We start from the raw sequence: 6,000 nt of genomic DNA, 5'->3' as shown, positions 1-6,000 counted from the left end.
CTAATTACTTTAATTTTATATATCCTCACAGAATAATCAATAATAGGCAGATAGAGCGTACGGAACACGACAGTGTCATAGCCGCTCCAAATACAAAATTCAAAAACGAATACATTCTCGAGTCAGTACGACACGAAGCGTCGCATCAGTAACTTTCAATATTATTGAAGAATAATAAAAATTTTAATAAAAAAAAATACAGCCGACTTCAAAACCTATAAACGTACCCACTAAACTAAAAAGTGAAAAATAACATCATAATATGTTTTACCTGCTGATCAGTATGAAGGCGGTGTTAAGCCGGTGATGTATTAATTCAAGCCATGTGAGAATATCTTATAGATTTAGATTTTGCAGACAGTGTTGTTTCATGTGGTCCTGTCAGAAATGGCTTAAATTAAGACAACACCGGCTAAGCACCGCCTTCATACTGATCAGCAGGTAAAACATATTATGATGTTATTTTTCACTTTTTAGTTTAGTGGGTACGTTTATAGGTTTTGAAGTCGGTTGTATTTTTTTTTTATTAAAATTTTTATTATTTTTCCATTTTTAGTGTAAAATTTCATCTCAAACGAATACATCAGACCCCTAATGACAGTCACAACCTATCTATGTGGAAAGTTCTCATTAATACAAATTAATCAAGCCCAAACACAAGATAACTGCTGTAAATCGCCGAGGAGTTCCCTCGTATGTTTTATGGCTCCATCATCAGATCAATTTGAAACCTTCATGAAATTGTAGTGCTTAAAAGTGCTAAATGAAAAAGTATACGAACACACTAGACACCCATATAATTTTCGAAACTTCCCCTCAATTTCTCCAGGATTCCATCATCAGATCTTGACATAATGGCAATGGGACCAAATGGGGGCTATACCGTTTCAAACAAAAAAATAATTTTTGAAATCGGTCTAGGCGTCTTTGAGTAATCGGTGTACATACATAAAAAAAAAAAAAATACCGACCGAATTGAGAACCTCCTCCTTTTTGAAGTCGGTTAAAAATGGCGTCTTATGTTTATAAAAATTTTTAAAATCTGTTTGCAAAAACTAAAGAAATAAGAGGAGTATTTATTTATTGGTAATTATTGATTATTATAATATATTACGTAATTGTTGTTAGTGTTAAACTTTGACATACAAATTATGAAAAAGTTTGTATATGCGGATGTTAAGGAGACGCGATGCGTGACGTTTGTTTTTTTTATGGGTTTTGCAGGCTTCACAACGCTGCTTTTAAAGACTCACTCTGTATTGTATATCTTTACCCTGTGTATGTCCTAAAATTATTTGGACAGGTATGGTAAATTAAATTTAATTCCCATTTAAACTATGAATTATATAATCTGATAACATATTATATCTACCGGTCGAGCACATCAAGTTATTGCAGGGCGCTGCTCGAGACTTTTTTGTTCTCTGCAGATTAGCCCTTGACTAAAATCTCACCTCATGGTAAGTGATGATGCAATCTAAGAAGGAAGCGGGCTAACTTGTTATAGTATGAAAGGCGAAGAGGGGATTTCTGCAGTTACTCGAGCGAATATGATGATCATAAGGCAGTATACCTTGCATGTTGTTGATTACCTCCACCAAGTACGAGCCCTTGATATTGTTGGATACGCTTAGGGCAACCAAAAACAAACACTAACTTCAGAAATACTCAACCAGCACGTCTGATTAAGATAAGGTTCGAAATGCACACCTTTTAGTTGATAGCTAAAATGTGCATTTCGAAAATCTGACGTGAGCGAAACGTAAAGTTATGTTAGTTCTAAAGTTATAAAACAAAATCCTTATAATTCTGTTATAGAGCAATTAGCGCGGTTAATTTTTTACTATTTTGAATGAACTAATCTCCTGAATAATCGCTGATGTTGATTTTAGTAAGCCGAAGTTATAAAAAGTGTCTTTAAAGTCTGTAATTTTTTTTCCCACCGCTGAAAGCGATAATAGTATATAACCTTCTTAAATTCATTCTATCATTTAATCTACCAAATCCAATCAATTCCAATGACGCTTTTGTAACTTAGCCTTTCGGTTTCTACACATTGTACTACAACGCTAAATCGTTTGGCGGTCTGTACGTCTTTGTTGGTAGGGTGGTAACTAGCCACGGCCGAAGCCTCCCACCAACCAGACCTGGACTAATTAAGAAAACATCATTCAAACCTCAATTTCATAAAGGTTTGGAGTCGGTCTGTAATGGAGCCGGAACGTTAAACTATGAACTATTAGTTTTGTAACTAAATTACTAATACTAAAACGATTAGAGCAACTAGATTCCGATTTGTAAAATGGAATGTTCCACTTTACAAATTTCAAAAATTTTTAAATTTGTTGCAGATTTACAGCCAGTACAAGTATACAACGTGAAGCGCCCGTATACTTATACTATACCCTGTATTTTTACCCTGTAACTTGAAAATAATCTGCATTGAGACTTTAGGATATCGAGAAAGCTACTCATTAGCGCGGGTTGTTGTACTACTAGCGCCATCTATATTACATTCGCGTAATATGGCGTGAATTTCAACCTAGGCGAAAGCGAAACGGCAGATACCGTGCAATGTCGATATCCGTGTGCCCGTCTGATTTTTAAGAGAGTTTCATGCCCATCCATGTGATCCATCCATCCATTTGATAGTGTCTTTGTTCTGCAGAAGATAGCTGTTCGTGCGATAAAATGGGGCCTAGAGACTCGTTAAGGGAAAAATTTAAAGAAATAAAAATATTTACTGTGCATAGTCAGTATATATTTGAAAATTTAGTAAATATACATTAAAACAGCAGGACATCTTAATGGGATGAGATACGGCATTTTTTTGCGTCTTAGCCTTGGCGGCGAGTTTGTTTCTTCCCCAACAACACGGGTTGTTGGGGAAGAAACAAACTCGCCGCCGAGGCGAAAGCAAAGCTGCGAAAGTGTCATCAGATGTGATTCGTCAGGCAATGGAATATTTTATTCCTTTTTCTGACGTGTCACCAAATGACAAGGTTTGTCCTTGGTATAACGATGATTGCGCCGCTGCGGAATTTAGGCATCCTAAATAAGGTTAAGTTAAGTTAAAGAAGGTATTTCACTTCTAAACAGCTTCTTACCCTATATCAGGCACAGGTTAGAACAAACATGGAATACTACAGTCACCTATGGTATGGGTCTGCTAGATATCAGCTTTCTGCATTACTCAGTTGATCGTCGCGCTAGACGTATCATTGATGATGGATCTCTTACTGGAACGAGTCTGCAAAGTCTTCAGCACTGCCGTAATGTTTCGGTTTCTACCGGATATATTTCGGAGGTCCATAGTTTCGACCAAGTTTGCTTTTTGCTTAGTCGCTAACTATGGACCTTATTAGAAGGCTCAAAGTCACTCAGCGGGCGATGGAGCGAGCTATGTTTGGAGTTTTTATGCGTGATCGAATCAAAAATTAGGAGATCCGCAGACGTACCAAAGTCACTGACATAGCTCAGCGAGTCGCGAAGCTGAAGTGGCAATGGGCAGGCCACATAGTGCGAAGAGCCGATGTACATTGGGGTCCCAAAGTGCTGGAATGGCGACCTCGCACCGGAAAGCGCATTGTTGATCGATCCCCCACTAGGTGGACCGAGGACATCAAGCGGATTGCAGGAACCGTTATGCTTGGAGGTCCATGCAAGAGGCCTATGTCCAGCTGTGGACGTCCATCGGCTAATAATGATAATGATAATGATGACGGAGAGTGCGCACAGGATTTCTTTCAATCTAGCCCCTCCACCCCATTCTACCACAGAACAGCGAGACACCATGCAAATTGGCATCCTTTTGTTGTCGATGTCCAGTCGACTCGCACAAAACGTTACGCATCGTTAGAACAGCGAAGATGTGGAATTCCCTTCCGAAGTAATTGTTAGTTCGATTTTAAAGTAAAACTTTTTATTTATTTCGTGGACGTAAACGATCAAACATTAAGGAGTGTACAGCTCGTGCGAATTAACTTACAGCTAGCTCGAATGATGTTTGTACTGTTGTTTTTTTTTTCATAAATATCAAGCTAGCTTTTAACCACGATCTCACCTGATGGTAAGTGTAGATGTGGCCTAAGGTGGAACGCGCTTGTCAAGAAGATGTCTATTCACTCTCATCTGAAGAATGCCCAATTGCCCAGGTTGTAAGAATTAGGAAATACTGACTTTGAGAAAGAGTACCATACCCTAGCCATGCATATAAGAAACGGAGAATGAAATCGCTTCGTATGAGTTCTAGGCATGTTAATGACGTAGGGATGGACACCTATCCGGTGTCTTGCAGTGTGTTTATTTGGTTGTGTTTGATTAAGTGTCAAGTTAATGAGCACTAGCTATATACTCTACAGCTCGCAGAGGGACGGCGATTTATAGCGTTCATATTGGGTTGGTGACGCGCGTGACGTATGGCGGCCATTGTTGTGGTGTTAACCGCTCAAATTATTCACCGAGTGAACACCAGTTTGTGTTGCCATGTTATTGTGTATTAAATAATCAGAACTATTATCATGCTATTACTGTTTAGGTTATTGTATTATGATTGTGATCTATGTTAGACGGGGTATATACAGGGTGCTGGGGAGTATTTCCCATAACTTTGGGGTTATATTCTTTATCAAAAATTAATTAAAAATCTTCAAGGAACATGTGTTCTACAATTATTATTTTCGGGGTAAATAATATTACTTTCGTAAATAGATCTTAAAATGTGTCTCTTATACATACACATCCTTGTAATTATGACATACCCAAGTTTTACGTATTTTAAAATGAGTATACATAAAGGCGTGTGTTACATGGATAGTGGGATTATTTGAATTACTTTGTATGAAAACATAAAAAAAAATATTTTTTAGTTAAAAATATATAGTTATAAAGTTCGGTTCCTGAACTCGTCAACACTTAGAAAATACTCCCGAGCACCCTGTATATTTTTGCATGGAGGATATCGCTCCTAATTATCCGGCTATTTCAACGGATATGGCGCTGTAACCCACCATGTTGCTAAAATGCGGGTTAGCGTTATTCGTAACGATCAGAGATGTGGCACGTCGAGTCTTCGGGAAAAAAATCGGGAATTACATTTGCTATCGACAGACACGATCAAGTTGTCGATCGGACCTGTCATTCCCATATATGTTGCTAGTTTTTGAAGCGTTAGCGATTGTAGAAAGAGAATCGACGTGCCACATGGCTAGAGGCCCAGGATGATCGACCGACGTGAAAGAAAGAAATAAATTGATTGATTGATTGATTGACGTCTTAACATGCTCTCTCTTGGTCGGATGGTAACTAGCCACGGCCGAAGCCTCCTACCAGCCAGACCTGGACCAATTGAGAATACCTCAATCGGTCCAGCAGGGGATCGACCCAGGACCTCCGTCTTGTAAATCGACCGCGTATACCACTGCGCCACGGAGGCCGTTGATATCAAGAAAACTGTTCCTTTTTATAATCGACTTACAAGGATAATGGTCTATGTTCGACTTTCTTTGCTTGAAATGATATAATATTATTGTTTTATGGCTTAGTATTGCATTCAAACGAGTAGAGTTGTGTTTTCATGAAGTGTAAAAACTATATACACCATACTAATATGTAATGGAATTAAAGACAAAGTTGTGTTCGCTCAGTTGAGTAGCTAAATTCGGATCACTTTTTGCGGTGATTTTGTAGGCACGTAACCTATCTATAGTATAAAATTATCATTGACTACACTACATAGATGTCCTACGAAGCTAGCTATGTGATCTGAATGTTCCACGCAAACATGTATGGAGCTAATAATAATTAGGCGCAGGTGGAATTCGTAATTTCTCATACGCGGTCAGCTATTAATTACCGGGTTCACTACTGGCGCTTGATCTACATATTAATATCACCACTAATGACTTCATTGTTGATGTATCAAGTACCTACTCAGGTATATATAACGATAATCTATTTATCTAAAGTTATTCCAGTGGTATTTTGTAGAGACAGTGATAG

Source organism: Bicyclus anynana, chromosome 17 (genome assembly GCF_947172395.1).
Source record: "Bicyclus anynana chromosome 17, ilBicAnyn1.1, whole genome shotgun sequence".
Taxonomy (NCBI): Eukaryota; Metazoa; Arthropoda; class Insecta; order Lepidoptera; family Nymphalidae; genus Bicyclus; species Bicyclus anynana.
The sequence above is the reverse complement of the archived record's forward strand: the minus strand, read 5'-3'. Positions refer to the sequence as shown.